We start from the raw sequence: 19,558 nt of genomic DNA, 5'->3' as shown, positions 1-19,558 counted from the left end.
AATAAGAACTCTATGTTACAGTAGGTACCAGGCATGAATGTAAACAACCTCACAGACAGTGTACAAAAGAACACTTCCCTAAGTGTTTACTTGCATATGCAGATCCAATATATTTCCTATACACAGAACTTTTATGTTCAGGAAATACATTGGACTCACATGTGCTAGTAATTGCTAATGCAGATGTAGCACCCTGTAAGGTAGGTGCTAGAGAGTGTATATAGTTTTTGGCTTTTCTACTTAACAGAGAAGCAGACAGGCACATTTAGGTGCTGTCTGCTTAACAGAGAGCAGTGATTGATTAGTGAGGTCTGCTCAGTGGGCTCTGGTGCTGCTCATGCTGTCTTAATGTTTCACACTGATCCAATAGCAAGAAGGCATATTGGACAGTAGGAAGAAACCTAGCAGGTGAGAGCATGGATATAGATACAGCCCTGGCCAATTAGAAGGGGATGTGCCCCAGGGAATGCTGGGTGACTGTATTTATATCTGAGAAGCACATGGGCTTGGGGTTTGAGTCCAGCCCACCTCTAAGGAGAGAGGTTCAGGTGGGGAGGAGGCTGCTGCCTCTTCTCAGCATAGGCTGCCATGCAGCCTCAGGTGGTTGACCTGAGGGCCTGAAGCCTGAAAACTACAACCCAGGGTTCCTGTGCAAGCTGACTGAGGGAGGATGTCTATGGTCTTATGTCACTGTTATAGAGTGTCGCTTGAAAGTTGGAAGGAAGCTACCAGCTGTCCTTGGACATTTTGTAAGTACATTTTGAAGGGATCCCTGAGACTGTGTGTTGCTCTTGGTCCTAGAAGTCAGCATGGGGTGCATGAGCTAAAGGGGACACTGGCTAGTGTCTTGAAGATACAAAGTCCACTGAGTTCCTTCTGCTACATAGAAACTTGTTCTTCCATACATACGCTGTATGGTTCAGCAGATAATCTGCTTTCACAGTTCTACAGAGAGATTTGTCCTCACTTCTGCATAGTTAATTTGGAGTATCCTACAAATTCCCTTCTCCTATCCAAGTTCTCCAAATAAAACATAAAAACAAATCCCCTAAACTGGTTATTGGAGACAACAAGCGGAAGAGTATGTGCACCTGGCTGTGTAAAAATACCATGTAACTGGCTGTGGATTAATCAGTGGGAGACCCGGATACAAATATTCAAGCAGCTCTTACAGGGGTACTGCTACACAAAGGTAGGGTTAGATTAGTAGGGGGGAACAGGATAGAATTTAGAGCAGAAGCTAAGGATGAAAGACTGCAGTGCTCAAAAACAAGGGACACAGACCTAGCTTAGGTGATGGGGGTCCTGAAGGTTGATGACTGACTGACAACCACCTAAAAGACTAAGAACCAGCAGATAGTCTACAGGTAAATGACACTCAGCAGATGGAGGTCCAACAGGCAACTGCCCAGCAGACAAGCAATATATAAGAGGATGAGTACTAAATGACCAATATGAAGATGTCTGCTGATCAATCACCCAAAACATAAACTAACATCAGGCAACCTGCTGTTGGTCAACCAGCCCAAACAAGCAGGTAATGAGCATGATCCTTACAAAAGCATTCTTTATATCAGTCATGCGCTGAAGGTTTTTTAACTATTCACAACACATTAAACTTTGAGGAGGTTCTACACCAGGACAGAACCACAAAGCGCTCCACTGTTAGCATTATAATTATATAAAATGTCGCTACAGTCGGCATGAAATCATCAAACCTGGATGAATAAGATCTGGGAAACATTACCTGATTTGACAGCAAGATCAGCAATATGAAAGATTAGCTTTGGGTGCTTCCTCAATAATTAGGTTGAAACCAAAACATGTAAAAATATTAAAAAAACAGAGACATTAATACTGGCCAAGGCTTCCTATGACCGCAATTGGCTGAATCAAGACTACTTTTGTCAACCTATATACCATAGACAATAGAAATGAACACATCATCAGATGAAGTTATCATTGTGTATATGTTTTCAAGAAGATGATAAAAACTTTGAACAAAGTCCCTTGTAGCAGCCCAAGAGCATATTTATTTAGTGCAGTATATCACCTCAGGATCGTTAAAGTCCATCCACAGTATTTGTGCAACAAAAGACACCAGTATGGCTGAGAAAACTAAACACGCTGAGCATGTATATATCCAGGAAAGTCACCCCCAAGGTGCATGCTTGTACAGGACCGTATTCTTTCCTGATAGCAGAAGGCTACATAAAACACCAAATGCAAAGTTCACAAAAAAAGGAGAAACAATTATTAGAAATGTTTGTCATTGTTTCCTTTCTAATGTCATGAAGGGCATTTGATTAGTTGGTTAAACTTTGAACCGGCCTCACCCTATCTTTATGGTGCAATGTGTTTCAGCTTTGCTGATCACTCATAAACCAGCTGCCTGTGGAAGTTTAATAAACCTACGGAAATCCAATTCTTGATCAGGTCAGAAATGTTATCTTCCTTTTCTAATATGCAATAATTTGCAAAAATTGTCCAACCTTTACTACCTATTTTTTAATTTATAGAAATGGTCTAAATTTGTTGGGGTGAAGTGCATCAAGCCATCCTCTTTTCTCAGAGACAGAAGGCTCTCTTGTTCAGGCTACAGCAGTTTGCTGCAAAATGATTATGCCTGCCCAAATTAGCTGTGTGGCCTTCCTCCAGCTATCAGAATAATTTTCTATGCAATGTGTGCTTGGATGGGAACACAGCCACCAGTTCAGTTGAAGACAATGGGGACAGTGACTGTCTGGTTTTTGCTCATCTAAAGAGGCTTAGCTAAGTGAGGGTGGAAGTAATTAATATAGGCGGCTGTGGTTGGGAGTGGACATCGCTATGGATGTTCAATAGTACATGTAATCATGAGGGGGCCTGTTTGTGGAATGTGGGAGTGTATGGCAGAAGGAGATATTGCATAAGTAGTAGTGAATAAGTAGGAGTAGTTTTCTGTGCAGTAGTTTATTTAAACCAACTTCTTTGTTTACAACAAAATAAATATTCTATGCTCACTGTAACCACCAGTGATTTCCAAACGTTAGTTCTCAGACTGTATTGGTCTGGTTTGTTAGTAGTGATGGTCACTATAGAACCACTATTTAACCAAACCTCTCAACTTTTTGAGATGGGAACAAGGTCACCTTTTAGCAAAAGTATGTAGGAATAGGACACACCCCTACCAGGCCCCCTTAACCCCTTGACACTGGGCACTTAAACCCCCTTCCTAACCAGACCAATTTTCAGCTTTCGGTGCTCTCAAATTTTGAATGACAATTACTCAGTCATGCAACACTACCTATATGAAATTTTTGTCCTTTTTTTCCACACAAATAGAGCTTTCTTTTGGTGGTATTTTATCACCACTGGGTTTTTTATTTTTTGTGCCATAAAAGAAAAAAGACAGAAAATTCTGTTAAAAAAATGCATTTTTCTTCGTTTCTGTTATAAAATTTTGCAAATTAGTAATTTTTCTTCATAGATTTTGGCCAAAATTTATACTGCTACATATCTTTGGTAAAAATAACCCAAATTGGTGTATATTATTTGGTCTTTGTGAAAGTTATAGAGTTCACAAGCTATGGTGCCGATCTCTGAAAATTGATCACACCTGAAGTACTGACGGCCTATCTCATTTCTTGAGACCCTAACAAGCCATGGAAGAACAAATACCCCCCAAATGACCCATTTTTGAAAAGTAGACATCCCAAGGCATTTAGTAAGAGGCATGGTGAGTTTTTTGAAGTTGTAATTTTTTCCCACAATTCTTTGCAAAATCAAGATTTTTTTTCTTTTTTTCACAAAATTGTTATATTAGCAGGTTATTTCTGACACACAGCATATGCATATCACAAATTACACCCGAAAACACATTCTACTACTCCTCCTGAGTATGGCGATACCACATGTGTGAGACTTTTACACAGCATGGCCACATACAGAGGCCCAACATGCAGGGAGCACCGTCAGGCGTTCTTGGAGCATAAATTATACATATAATTTCTTGACTAACTCTAATGCCCTGTACACACGGTCGGACTTTGTTCGGACATTCCGACAACAAAATCCTAGGATTTTTCCGACGGATGTTGGCTCAAACTTGTCTTGCATACACACGGTCACACAAAGTTGTCGGAAAATCCGATCGTTCTAAACGCGGTGACGTAAAACACATACGTCGGGACTATAAACGAGGCAGTGGCCAATAGCTTTCATCTCTTTATTTATTCTGAGCATGCGTGGCACTTTGTCCGTCGGATTTGTGTACACACGATCTGAATTTCCGACAACGGATTTCGGATCCGTCGGAAAATTTTATATCCTGCTCTCAAACTTTGTGTGTCGGAAAATCCGATGGAAAATGTGTGATGGAGCCTACACACAGTCGGAATTTCCAACAAGGTCCTATCACACATTTTCCGTCGGAAAAATCCGACCGTGTGTACGGGGCATTACAATTTTGAATGCCCTGGAGCACCAAGACAATGGAAAAGCCCCAAAAATTACCCCATTTTGGAAAGAAAACAACCCAACGTATAATCCATGAGGCATAATGAGTCATGTCATTTCTTTCTACATGTTTTTGGAAAATGTTTAAAGAAAATGAAAACGCTTTTTTTTTTTTTTTTTTACACAAAGTTGACCATTTATACAATATTTATAACACATAGCATGTACATACCAAAAATTACACCCAAAAATAGATTCTCCTACTCCTCCTGAGTACGGCGATACCACATGTGGGAGACTTTTCCATATCCTGGACACACACAGAGGCACAACATTAAGGGAGCACTGTCAGGTGTTCTAGGGGCATACATTTCAAATCTAATTTGACTACCTATTACACTTTTGTGAGGCAGTCTAGTGGCATGGATGAGAACGGATGTGGCATGGATGAGCATGAATGGGGATGGATGAGCCGTGGATGGGGATGGCTGAGTATGGGTGGGATGACTGAGCATGAATGAGTATGGCTGAGTACGGCTGGGTACGACTGAGTATGGCTGAGTATGGATGGGATGGCTGGGTACAGCTGAGAACGGATGGGTATTGCTGATTAGGGATGGATGGCTGGACATGGATGAGTATTGCTGATTATGGATGGATGAGTATTGCTGATTAGGGATGGATGGATGAGCATGGATGAGTATTGCTGATTAGGGATGGATGGCTGAGCATGGATGAGTATTGCTGATTAAGGATGGATGGCTGAGCATGGATGATTATTGCTGACTAGGGATGGATGGATGGCTGAGCATGGATGAGTATTGCTGATTAGGGATGGATGGCTGAGCATGGATGGATGGATGAGGCTTCAATGGGCACAGATCAGCGCTGTTGCACCCTATCTCTCCCCTCTCTGCTCACACTGTACTGATCGGTACAGAGAGGGGAGAGAGGAACCGGACATGACGCCAGTTTGTTTACAAGTGATTGCTCCGTCATTTGACGGAGCGATCACATGGTAAACGGCTGCTATCAGCGGCCATTTACCATGATCCATGATGCGCCGGGTCTTCTGGACCTGGCAGTCATGGATATTCCCGGGTGCGTGTCCCAGGGGGCACTCGGGATCGCGATTCGGGGAGGACGTCAATGTACGCCCTCCCAGAGTTATTGAGCCATGCTGTAGCCGTCATTCGGCTGTGGCGCGGTCGTTAAGTGGTTAAAGGGGAATTATACAAAAAAAAATTAGTTAGTGCTTTTTTTTCTTATACCACTACTGTTCCTTTATACTGAGTTTTGAAATTTACAAATGCAGCAATTTAGAAATTGGATGGAAGGTTTAGCACTGGGAACACTTTTTGAAAGATAAATAGTGCATTCTATATACAACTATATAGACAGAGGAACTTTGTTCCAAATCAGGGACAATCCCTCGAAATCAGGGACAGTTGGGAGCTATTATTTAACCATTTCAATATCGAACATTATTACCCACTTCCTGCCCAGGCCAATTTTCAACTTTTAATGCTGTCACACTTTGAATGACAATAGCGTGGTCATGCAACACTATACCCATATGAGATTTTTATCAGCTTTTTTACACAAATATAGCTTTCTTTTGGTGGTATTTATTCACCACTGTTTTTTTTTTTTTTTTGGTAAATAACCAAAAAAAGACATAACTTTTTTTTTAAATGCGTTTCTTTTTGTTTCTGTTATACAATTTTGCAAATAAATAATCTTTCTTCATAAATTTGGACCAAAACGTATTCTGCTACATTTCTTTGGTGAAAATAACCCAAATCAGTTTATATTATTTAGTCCGTAGGAAGGTTATAGCGCCTACAAACTATGGTATATTGATCTGAAAATCGATCAATCCTGATGTACTGATGGCCTATCTCCTTTCTTGAGGCTGGGTTCACACTGCAGCATGCTCCGGATCACAGTGGGAGTCCAGTGCATCTCCATTAATTGTTTCAGGTCCGATTTCAGCCTGAAATTTTTGCTGAATTCGGACCTGAAACAGACCAAAATGTGCACCGGAGCCACTGCAGAGATGTGTGAACCAGCTCCATAGAGGGTCACAATCTCCTGCTATGCGAATTGGATGCGCTGCTATTACTCTGGGAAGATGATTGAGATTATTTATAAGCAGGCATGTTTACTGAACGAATTCAATTCATTCAGGGTGTATTACTGTAATTGGCCACAGCTTATCACATGGTACAGATGGACTGTCATTGGCATGTCATGTAATCTGCTTGTGATAGGTCACAGCGACCACATGGTACCGGCAGCGGGCCAGTATACTGATCTGTCATCCACAGTGCTGTATCACCTCCCCATTCAGAAGATGCAAATAATTCTCTGAATGGCGTTTATGTCAAATGGCTGATCTTCTGCATTCAGAATGCAACAGGGCAGCCGCTCGGCATGGGGCCTGGAGGCTAGTGGAGATCATTGGAGTAGTGCTGTTTACTCCAGTGATTTCCAGATCCCAGGGGCATCAGTCAGGTATGGTATATACATAATTACATTAGTCCAACCTGGACTATTGTAACTATGTATAAAATATCCATACCTAGATTTCTTAATTAAACATACTGAGTCATGTAACTCTTAGGTACAGTAGGTGCAGAAGCTATGCTCATTCGGAAGGCTTTTATTAAAGTGATTCTAGGAGTTTACATATTTAAATAAATACATTACCAATATTATAGTAGATCCTAAAAAGGTTTCTATTTTAAAGCAGGCTTTCTAGTGTATTTACACTCCGGTAATCATAGCATTTATGATATGATTTGCAGTGCACTAGTTCAATATTTCAAATAAGGAACTTACAATGTTGCTATCATTGTTATAAATGAATCATCTGCTTGGAAAAATGTATTTTTATCGTTGCCTAGTTTACAGCCTGAACACATGTTGCAGTAAAAACTGTTATCTGAAATTCTTTGATTGCAGTAGATAAAGTATGTTCTCCATAATCGGAAATATCATAGCAAAAACATACAAATCTACTTAAACAGTCCATAGACTCTACTTAAGCAGTCCACACACTTGATAGATGGGGAATCCTCCCCATCAGAATGCAACGATCAGCACTGCAGGTTTTAGCCTGCAGTGCTGATCAAGAGGGGGAAATCTGACAGGGCGGATGTACAGAAGATTGACTTCTGTACAACCACAGTGCCCCTGCATGGATGGAAATTCCGACTGTTCCAACTGAACCAGCTGAATTTTGATCCACGTACAGGCTTTAGGCCGATGGCTATTTTTAATGGCACATACTGAAAATCGCAGAACATTTTCCTGTGCAGGGAAACACATAGCATTTTGTAGTTTGCCTGTGGCTGTGATTTTATAAAAAGTACAGGGACTGTTTCCTTGCGTTTCTATCAGGTATAGCAGCCTATTTAAATTAATAAGCTTCTCTCACTGTGCAAATGTGGCCGTATGGAAACCGTGATAGTGTAAACCTAGCCTTACAAGGGGTACTTTTCCTTCCTGAATCAAATGTGGGTACAGAATTGTGTATATGGAGGTTTCCATTTTTTTTATTTTTTCTATTGGTTGAACTAGATAGGCTTTTTTCAACCTAAATAACTATGCAACTATTTGTTAGGGCACATTGTGCTAGGCAGCACCCTCTAACTGTAGAAGCCATCAGTGCACCTGAATTAAAAATTGTTAGCAGCATAGGAAAATGCACATTCATTTGGGAGCAAATAACTTTGCACTACAGCTAGTTTACATTAGGATTTGAAGCCCACACTACAGGATATTAGCAACTTTCCTCCCAGCCTCTTCTAACTAATCATTGGTATGAATTGATCCCTTTTTATTTATCTGAAGCCACAGTCAAATGATGATCCTTCTCTCTTCTTCTGTTTACTTCCTGGAGTCCTTTTTTGAAAGTTCACAGACAATGATGTGGCCACCAAAAAACAATAATATAGTGAGCTCCCTGAACAGTGTAACTGCTGGCATGCAAGGTGACAAAACTTGTAGACAAATCCAATCAATAAAAGTGTAGTGCTTGATTTAAAATACAAATGTGATAGCCCAATTAAGTGATTAATACAGTATAGAAGTGCAAAAAAATGTACAATAATGTATATAATGAGTAATAGTCCAAATAATAATATAGTGAGTACAAAAATAAATATGAAAGTGTCCACTAAGTGTAGGAAGCTTCTTTCAGTGCTTAGACTCTGATCTGCTATGCACTCACCAGAAGTACAAGAACAAAAAGCAAAACAGCAGTCAAGAAACTCTACCAGGTGTTATGGAAAGATTCAGTGCTATTTAGCCTCCACCAAACTATGCATTCACCAGAAATAAAACATACGAGGGCTTCAATGTAATCTCTAGGGAGGGGCCTATGCGCTGACGTCACGCCGCCACTTTCGTGTGCTCAGAGCAGGCGCCATTACTGTAAGTCTGGCCAGTTTGTTTATATGCTTCATTGCACTGCAGCAGTTTTATGTAAAACTACTTTTAAAATAGAATACTACACCATATAAGCACTTCTTGGGCTCTTGGTGGTGAGCTTTTTAGATTCAGTTCGCTGTTTTCTGTGATGATGATTTCATGCTGTAAACCAGAAGAGGCGGGGAGGAGTGCTTGCTAAAGAGATTACATTGAAGCCCTCATACTGTATGTTTTACTTCTGGTGAGTGCATACTTTGGTGGAGGCGTGGGGGCGCGCATCACGGCGATCGTTGTTGCGGTGTGTCAGTCTGGCCCCCCCGCAACACCGATCTAGGTAAAGAGTCTCTGACGGAGACTCTTTACCACACAATCAGCCCTGTCCAATCACGGCTAATCACGATGTAAATAGGAAGAGCCGGTGTTTGGCTTTTCCTCACTCGCGTCTAACAGACGCGAGTAGAAGAGAGCCGATCAGCTGCTCTCCTGACAGGGGGGGTCTGTGCTGATTGTTTATCAGCACAGCCCCCCTCGGATCCCACCCAGGACCACCATCATGCTGCCCAGATACTAATTTGTGCCCAGGCAGCTGCCAATCAATGCCCAGGCAGCTGCCAATCAGTGCCCACTCACAATGCCTACCACTGCCAGTGCCACCAGGGATGTCTATCAGTGCCTCATATCAGTGCCGCATATCAGTGCCGCATATCAGTGCCATGTATCAATGCCCATCAGTGCCGCCTATCAGTGCCCATCAGTGCCGCCTATCAGTGCCCAGCAGTGCCGCCTATCAGTGCCACCCATAAGAACCCATCTTTGCAGCCTTTCAGTGCCCAGCAGTGCCACCTATCAGTGCCCAGCAGTGCTGTCTATCAGTGCCACCCATAAGAACCCATCAGTGCCCACCAGTGCCACCCATGAGTGCCCATCATTGCCGCCTACCAGTGCCCATCAGTCCCGCATATCAGTGCCCATTGTCAGTGCCCGTCAGTGCGCGCTCAATGGTGCCACCTCATCGGTGCCACCTTATCAGTGCCTGTCAGTGCCGCCTTACCAGTGCCAATTAGTGAAAGAGAAAACTTACTTATTTACAAAATTTTATAACGGAAACAAAAGCAAAACTTTTATTTTTTTCAAAATTTTCTGTCTTTTAAATTAAAACCGCAGAGGTGATCAAATACCACCAAAAGAAAGCTCTATTTGTGGGAACAAAATGATAAAAATTTAGTTTGGGTACAGTGATGGATGACCGCGCAATTGTCATTCAAACTGCAACAGCACTGAAAGCTGAAAATTGGTCTGGGCAGGAAGGTGTATAAGTGCCCAGTATTGAAGTGGTTAAAGAGGAAGTAAACCCCGTAACTTATCTAGTTTTTTTTTAAATATATAAATGGTGTTTAACATTGCTAAGCCATACATATTTAGATTTGTCCTAAACGAGCTTTGTTAATACCATTTTAATCAGTTTTATTATTTAGGATCTTCCGGGTATCACCCACGCCATTCATCCTCCTGTATGCTGAAGCTTTTGTGAACGTAATTACCGCCCTTAGTTAGTTTCCCTGTGGAAACCTTGTGCATGCGCTGTAGCGTCGGAACCAAGCCTCTATCTGTATTGCTGTTACTACGGCAACAGAGCGAACACAATGAAGATGGCAAATCACTAGCATCCCGAGACTTCACTCTGTGCCGTTCTCATTGTCAGCAAATGACACGGCAAGCAGAGACAGAAACAGCACACATTGCGTGCCGTGAAAGGATATATACAGTGCGCAAGCGCGGGACACATCACAGCACATAGGAGGGCGATTTTATATCGAAACCAAAGCTGTGAGTGCACTTTCACAGGCAGTGATCAACTGCCTGTGCTATATAGATTAAGATGAGCTAAAATAATAGAGGAGGGTTTACAACCACTTTAAAGTGAGTGTAAATGATCACCTTGTAAAACAACCTATTCAGTTTAAAATAGAAATGAAAGGCAAAACATTGTTGTATAGATGTATAAAAAAACATGATGAATATTTTTTTTCCCTTTTTTATAAGTGATCACATTCTCTCTGTTCTCAGCTGCAAAAGAGCTGGGGGGAGGAGAATCAGCAGTACACTGAGCTTCACAGTGAATGGCTGTACAGCAGGGACAGGTCAGGACAAGTCTGATCATTGGAGGAGAGCATACTGAGTTCCCAGCACAGCTAGAGAACTGACCACATTGTGCTCTCCTGATTAGGGTGGTCAGTTTTTAATAGGAAAGCAAGGGATCTGGCAGGCACACGATACATTTTGCATAAAGGAAGGAATACAAAGAGAACAGAATTCTTTCTCATACAAGTATATTTTACAGCAGGCACATATCGGGAATGTGAGTGCTGGGTAACAAACGCTTTAAAGAGACACTGCCTTACCCAAGATGGGTAGAGCACCGCCTACAGTGGGAGATACAGACTGCACCTGCCAACATAGGGGGTCTGTCCTTTTGTATTTTATTGCTTGTAAAACTTGGGAACGGGATTTGGGATGCTATGGAATACTACAAAATGCTTGAGCACAATTCTGGAGAGGACAACTCTGTTTCTCTCTCTCTAAACAGCAGTAGCACAATATTTTACTCACAGCTGGGAACCATGAGCTTTAGCACAGGTACAGCTAGATTGGTACATGACTGGGGACCATGAAGTAGCATTGAGGTGCAGCACAGACAGAGGGCTCTAGGCCCAGAATCCTGTAACAAGATCAGTTCATAGGTGCAGCCTCTTGTAATGAAAGCCAGAATCCAGTCTAAAGTGGGCAAGCAGCACCCCCTCCCCTCAGCTCACTGATCCATATCCCTCAGGAGGGAAAAAGACCATCTCCTCCTCCTTACAGTCACCAACTGGGCACCCCCCCCCCAGGGGTTGGCTAGCCCTTTCTCAATTTTCAGGCTTGTCATTTGAATTCTCTCTCCCTAAGCTCTAGAAATTTCTTCTAGGGGCAAGGGAAGCAATCAAACTCCCAGTCTGTGAAGCCCTGAACAGACCTGACCATACAATCACTGCTCCTCTGGTTACAGCATCAGCCAAAAACGAAATTTTCCTAACTAGGAATGTGCTACATTTACACCCCCCACCTTAAGAAATAGGTCCTGTCCTCATGGGCCGTAACACGAAAACTGCTCTTGAAACAAGATCGAATTATCCCACAATAACAAAAGATGGGATAAGGAAAATAATGGTGAGCTCCTCCATCCACTAAAGCATATCGCATGCGGTATTTGGGACATGTGACAGATTTTTCCCTGCCACCATATAAACTAAGGGAAGAAAAGTGGTTTAACCTTCTAGGTTCCCTTTTAGGGAAGCAACTGTCAGCACTGAGAAGACCCTCCATACTAAAGGAGAGTCGGGAACGTACCCGGCAGGTGCCTGCAGGGGCCAGCACAGAGGCGGGTGGAGACAAAGAGGTGCAGGCACTTGAAATGAGTAGATGGATGACAGTCAGGAAGGATAGAGTGTGAAGTGCCAGGGAGGTCGATCAGACAGATTCTGGTGGTAGGGGACTCAATTCTTAGAAGGACAGAGAGGGCAATCTGTGACAAAGACCTGAAGTGCCGAACTGTATGCTGTCTACCGGGCGCTCGGGTTGGGCACCTCACGGATCTGGTGGACAGATTACTGGGAGGGTCTGGGAAAGACTCGCCTGTCATGGTGCACGTTGGCACCAATGACAAAGTCAGAGGCAGGTGGAGTGTCCTAAATAACGATTTTAGGGACTTGGGAGCTAAATTGAGGAAAAGGACCTCCAAGGTAGTATTCTCAGGAGTACTACCGGTACCTCGAGCCACACCAGAAAGGCAGAGGGTGACTAGGGAAGGAACGCGTGGCTGAGGAGCTGGTGTAGTAAGGAGGGGTTTGGGTTCCTGGAGAACTAGGCCAACTTCTCAGTCGGTCACCAGTTCTATAGAAGGGACGGACTGCACCAGAATGAGGAGGGTGCAGATCTGCTGGGAGTGAAGATGGCCTAAAAGTTAAAGGGGTTTTTAAACTAGGTGATGGGGGGGAGGGTCCAGAGGTAGAGATAGTCAGCAATGAACATATTCCAGAGGGTAGTGTTGGGGGCATTAGTGGTAGATTCACTAAAGCACATAAACCCAAGGTAAGTATAGTAACAAGTCCTATTTGCAATCTCGGAACACCCAATAAGAGGACAGTATGTGACCGGTGTAAACTGTGGCATGTTCACCAATGCCAGGAGCCTGGCAGACAAGATGAGTGAACTAGAGATAGTGTTGAACAAGGAGGATTTAGATTTTGTGGGAATTTCAGAGACCTTGTTCAACAGCTCTCATGATTGTCTGGCAACCATTCAAGAGTATTCCCTTTATCGCAGGGATAGAGCGGGTAAAAAAGAGGGAGGGGTATGCCTATATATCAAGAATAATGTACAAGTGAATGAGAGAGATGACATCAAAAAGGGAGCTAGAGAGGAGGTGGAATCCTTATGGGTAGAGCTCCAAACGGATGAAGCTAAGGGGAAAATACTGGGAGTATGCTATAGGCCCCCTAACCTGAGGGAGGAGGGGGAGATGGACCTCCTATCACAATTTGGATTAGAAGCTAGGATGGGAATTGTTATTATAATGGGGGATTTTAATTATCCAGACATAGACTGGGCAAAGGGAACCAGGCATTTGTCTAAGGTTCGCCAGTTCCTAAATATCTTGCAGGACAATTTCATGGGTCAGATGGTAGATGCACCAACTAGAAACAAGGCTGCCAGTGATCGGGAGCAGTGATCTCTTTCATGTTCTAGTGAGCCCATCCCCCCCTACAGTTAGAACATGCTGAGGGAACACAGTTAACTCCTTGATCGCCCCCTTGTGTTTAACCCCTTCCCTGCCAGTGACATTTACACAGTAATCAGTACATTTTTATAGCACTGATTGCTGTATAGATGCCAGTGGTCTCAAAATAGTGTTAAAAGTGACCGATCTGTCTGCCGCAATGTCGCAGTCACGATAAAAATCGCAGATTGCCACCATTACTAATATAAAAATTATTAATAAAAATGCCATAAATCTATCCCTTATTTTGTAGACGCAATAACTTTTGCGCAAACCAATCAATCAATTTTTACCAAAAATATGTAGAAGAATACATATTGGACTGTGGAAGAAATTTTTTGGGGATATTTATTATAGCAAAAGGTAAAAAATATTGCTTTTTTTTCAAAATATCACTCTTTTTTTGTTTATAGCGCAAAAAATAAAAACCACAGAGGTGATCAAATACCACCAAAAGAAAACTCTATTTGTGGGAATAAAAGATCATCCATTTTGTTTGGGTACAACACTGCACGACTGCGCAATTGTCATTTAAAGCTACACAGTGCCGTATCGCAAAAAAGGGTCTGTTTAGGAACTGGGTAAATCCTTCCTGTGCTGAAGTGGTTAAGCAATAAAGTCCAATGAAATGATCAGGTGAGTGGTCCTTCTGTGTTCCCATCTGTTGGATAACCAACTCTTTAATCACCTTAATACAGTACACTTACACCCAGAGGCGTAGCTTGAAGCTTGTGGGCCCCGATGCAAAAGTTGACCTTGCCCCCCCCCCACTACTTCCAACGTGCGTGCAGATACTCAAAGTGGCTTAAGAGTTTTGATTTCCCAGAGTTCCTCTTTACATCAGAGGACAGGAATTACCGCTGGAGGATCAGAGGACAGGAATCACTGGCAGGTCACTTGGCAGAGCTCTTTTCCCATCCCAGCACTGTATACAGCTCCCCCCCACACACACACACACTACACAGGACTGAAATCACATTCCTTTACACACAGTCTGTCAGTCTTCACAAGGTTTATCTGATTTTTATGTTTCTCTTTTGACCTGTGAAATTCTCTGTTCGGAAGGGCAGTGTAGTTGCAGTAGGCAGATACACCCTGTGCAGATCATGGCTAACTGACTGTGTTGTAAAGTAATGTGATTTCAGCCCTGCAGAGGAGGAACAGTATAGAGTGCTATAATGGTAAAGAAACTCAGCAGCCGGGCATAGCATGCAGGGTGGAGGAGGTGGTCAGGGGGCTTTGGGGGGGGCAACTTAGATCTGGGAGAGCAAAGCCATGTGACACAAAATCTGGAGCCTGCAGCCCTTCAGGGGCCCCCAGAGGAGGATTGAGGGGTTTGTTTTAGCAGTTTCTGAAGGTTTCTCTGTCAGTGTTGGCAGGTGTTGGGGGAACGTCACCTCCCAGAGGTGTGTGTCTTTTCCCTAGTTGTCAGGGAAGTGAGGTAAGTAGACATCCCCGGGTGGGGGGGTATAGAGAATCCCAGCTGGTGATTAGAGACACTGAGCAGTGTCATACTTCACCAGTGACATCGGTCCCATCGTGGCTACAAGACGGCACTCTCCTCCTCTTGCCTCGCTGAGCCCGGTTACCATTCTATGTTGCCAGCACACAGCACAGACACTTCCCCACCCTGGGCTGTTCTCACCTCGTGCTCCTCTCCATTCAGGAAATGGCTCACAGCTTCTCCCCAGCCAATGGGAACAGAGGGGTGTGGACTGTGGAAGCCCAGTACTGGAGCGTGACTGTGGGGCCCTAGGGGAGATCGGAGCTGGATTTTGTGGAGGATATGATAATATGACAGGGAGGCTGCAGGGGCCACCTGGAGCTAGGGGTGGGGTTGCAATTGTGACCCCTGCAACCCCTTATGCTACACCCATGCTTACACCCCCTTCCTGCCCGGACCAATTTTCAGATTTCAGCGCTCTCACAGTTTGAATGACAATTACTCAGTCATGCAACACTGTACCCGTATGAAACTTGCGTCCTTTTTTTCACACAAATAGAGCTCTCTTTTGGTGGTATTTAATCACTAGCAGGTTTTTTTTTTTTGTGCTATAAATAAAAAAAGATCATAAATTTTGTGAAAAAATGCCTTTTTCTTTGTTTCTGTCATAAAATTTTGTTAATTAGTAATTTTTCTTCATAAATGTTGGCCAAAATTTATACTGCTACATATCTTTGGTAAAAATAAACTAAATTAGTGTATATTATTTGGTCTTTGTGAAAGTTATAGAGTCTACAAACTATGGTGCCAATCACTGAAAAATGATCACATCTGATCAGGCCTTCAGTACATCAGGTGAATCTCATTTCTTGAGACACTAAGCCCCAGTTCACACAGGTGCGACTTGTCAGGCGACTTAGCCGCCAGACAAGTCACGTCACGTTCTGTACTATGGAACCGTTCTAATAGGAGCGACGCAAGTCATTCCGACTTAGAAAAAGGTTCCTGTAGTATTTTTGGGGCGACTTCAGGCGACTTGCATTGACTTCTATACAGAAGTCGTTTTGCAAGTCGCCGCTGAAGTCGTGTGCAGGTCGCCTCGGTGAGTCGACCTGCAAGTCATGTTGCATTGTGTGAACCGGCACTAACAAGTCAGGAAAGTACAAATACCCCCCAAATGACCCCTTTTTAGAAAGTAGACATTCCAAGGTATTAAGTGAGTAAAGTAGCATGGTGAGTTTTTTTAAGTTGTAATTTTTTCCCACAATTCTTTGCAACATGAAGGGGTTTTTTTTGTTTTTTATTTTTTATTTTTTTACAAAATTGTCAAATTATCAGGTTATTTCTCACACACAGCATATACATACAACAAATTACACCCCAAAATACATTCTGCTACTCTTCCTGAGTATGGCCATACCACACGTGTGAGACTTTTACACAGCCTGGCCACATACAAAGGCCCAACATTGAAGTAGCACCTTCAGGCGTTCTACGAGCATAAATGACACATCTCATTTCTCAACCACCTGTTACACTTTTGAAGGCCCAGGAGCTCCAGGACAATGGAATTGCCCAAAAAATGACCCGATTTTGGAAAGCAAACACCCCAATGTATAATCTATGAGGCATAATGAGTCTTTTGAATGGTCCATTTTTTTCCAGAAGTTTTTGGAAAATGTGGAAAAAAAATGAAAATGCATTTTTTTTTTACACAAAGTTGTCAATTTATAAGATAATTCTAACACATAGCATGTATATAGCAAAAATTACACCCCAAAATACATTCTGCTACTCTTCCTGAGTATGGCGATACCACATGAGACTTTTACACAGCCTGGCCACATACAGAGGCCCAACATTGAAGTAGTACCTTCAGGCATTCTAGGAGCATAAATTACACATCTCATTCCATTCCTATCTATCACACTTTTGAAGGTCCTTGAGCACCAGGACAGTGGAATTACCCTCAAAATTACCCCATTTTGGAAAGCAAAAACCCCAACGTATATTCTATGAGGCATGGGCTGCAAATAGGTACTCGGGTAGTCTGATGGGCTAGAGACAGGTACTCGGGTAACTTGATGAGCTGCAGACAGGTACTAGGGTACTCTGACGGGCTGGTGACAGGAACTCGGTTATTCTGATGGGCTGGTGACAGGTACTCGGTTACTCTGATGGGCTGGTGACAGGTACTCGGTTACTCTGATGGGCTAGTGACAGGTACTCGGGTACTCTGATGGCCTGGTGACAGGTACTTGGGTACTCTGATGGGCTACAGATAGGTACTCGGGTAATCTGATGGGCTGGTGACTGGTATTCGGGTATTCTGAAGGGCGGTGACAGGTACTCAGATACTCGGTACTCAGATGAACTGTGACAGGTACTCATATGGACTGACAGGTACTCAGATAAACTGTGACAGGTACTTTGAGGGGTGGTGACAGGTCCTCTTTATTGGGGAGGGAAATCAGTGTGTGATTGGTGTGCACTGTAAGCAGGAACAAGATGTTAACGCAATCTCCTTCTCGCACACGATCGGTGTATGAGGAGGAGAACCCGGTAACATCTTGTTACCGCGGTTTGTTGACATTTAGTGATCGTCTGTTAAAGGATCACAGCCGATCACGTGGTAAACAGCCACCGGTCAATGGCTGTTTACCAGCGTCGGTGAAGAGCAGTGTTCCTAGGAACACGCCGCCACCGACATGCATGCGCAGCGCGATCGAGATCGCATGTATGCGCCGTGCAAAGTGGGGCGGTACCACCTGTGATCGGCCATGACTTCATCACGGCCGATCACGTGGTAAACAGCCATGCCCAATGGCTGTTCACCTCCCTCAGTGGTGAGCGGTGTCTCCGTGACACACCGCCACCAAAGGAACGGGGATGTGCCCACACAATCGCACGCATTCCCTGTTTAAATGGAGGGCCGTCATATGACGCCCTCCCAGAACGAGAGCCGCGCCGCCTGGTAGTCATATGACAGCCAGCGGGTGGCAAACGGTTAAAGGAACGCTTAGATCATGTGACTGGTTGGATTTAGCAGTTATTCCCAGTGTCTTATACCTACATTCGTTTATGCACTTAATTGAGCAGCCTTGATTTCTGTTGAGTTAGCAGTGCAGCTGAACTGGAGCACAGGAGGATTGTTTAATCGGTTCCCACTAGTTCGATGTCCAACATCAGATGTGATTCGCACCGCACTGCACACAACATGCGATGTCTGTGTAGATTGTATGGGTGAATTTGCATCACATTCGGATGAAACTCGCACAGGACCCTTTTTTTGGTCCCCAGCAGAATCGGATCCGATTCCTGTCTGAATTCGCAGTTCCCAAGCATTGTGCTGCCTGGGTCCATAATAAAATGCTGCCCCCCAAAAAAATTATATGACATACCATTATGTTCAATTCCAAGAGCGGGCTAGCGTAGTATATGGGCAGGCTAAGGCAGTATAGGGGCAGGCTGGGGTAGTATATAGACAAGCTAGGATAGTATAAAAACAGGCTAGGGCAGTATAGGGGTGGGCTAGGGTAGTATAGGGGCAGGTGGAGGGGCCCGGGGGGTAAGTTGTCATCATGACACACAACTGCTGAAAAAAAAATCTTGGTCGTCAGTTTGCTGGGTAAATAGAAAAGAAGTAGAGGCGGCCATGGTTCAGTTTGCTGCCTGGGTCCAATGGACCCACAATAGGGCTGGCCCTGGCGATATGCAAACTGATTTGGGGGTGTCATTAACTTTCAATTGACACTCCAAGGTGTTCACATAGGGCAGTGTGAACCGAGCCTCAATGTTCACTTTATGAACTGTTTATATATTCAATTGCACTTAATTGAGTAGTTTATTTGTTTTGATGAGCTGGTTATCCAACACAGAAGGACCACTAATTTCATTATCATGTTGTCTTTCAGAGCGCTGGCATTTTATAATGTAGTCTATAGTTGAAGGTTGTGTATATTGCCTTTTTTTTTTGCTAGCAGCTAGTCGTTAAGTTTATAGTGCCGAATTGTATTTTTATTTTATTATTTAACATGTAAGTATGCAGGTATTTATATATTTTACATCATGGCTATTGGCTCTCCAAGTCCAAAGTCCAATAGGCCAAAAGTCCTTAGGAGAACAGTAAACTGTTATTTCTGCAATTTAGGAACAAAGGCATAGACCCAGGACAAAAAATAGGCCTGGCATTTTAGACTGAGGACCGGCATTCGCGGGGGCGGTTGGTGGCAGGATATTCACGGAGTCGGTCCTTTGCACTGTAATGTAAGGGAGCACTGTGATATAAAGGGGACTGCAATGTAAAGGGGCACAGTAATGTTGATAAAGAAAAGTCAAAAACTCATGTGCTTAAGAGATTGTCGTGCGGTTGATTATAAAAAGATGGGAGAACTCTTCAACAATCAAACCTCCACATCAGCCGT

The 19,558-nt window shown here is 43.4% G+C and overlaps 1 protein-coding gene across 1 annotated transcript in view; it reads left to right on the top strand.

The window, feature by feature from the left end:
- The first annotated feature begins 2,342 nt into the window (after positions 1-2,342).
- The window catches only part of LOC141147710 (uncharacterized), a 92,566-nt gene continuing 75,350 nt past the window's right edge, over positions 2,343-19,558 (top strand). The window contains exon 1 of the mRNA XM_073634904.1: positions 2,343-2,436. The gene's annotated coding sequence lies outside the window, so the exon portion shown is untranslated. The remainder of the gene's footprint in view (positions 2,437-19,558) is intronic.

This window comes from Aquarana catesbeiana, linkage group LG06 (assembly GCF_042186555.1).
Source record: "Aquarana catesbeiana isolate 2022-GZ linkage group LG06, ASM4218655v1, whole genome shotgun sequence".
Classification (NCBI taxonomy): domain Eukaryota; kingdom Metazoa; phylum Chordata; class Amphibia; order Anura; family Ranidae; genus Aquarana; species Aquarana catesbeiana.
This window is presented reverse-complemented; position numbering and strand designations above follow the sequence as displayed.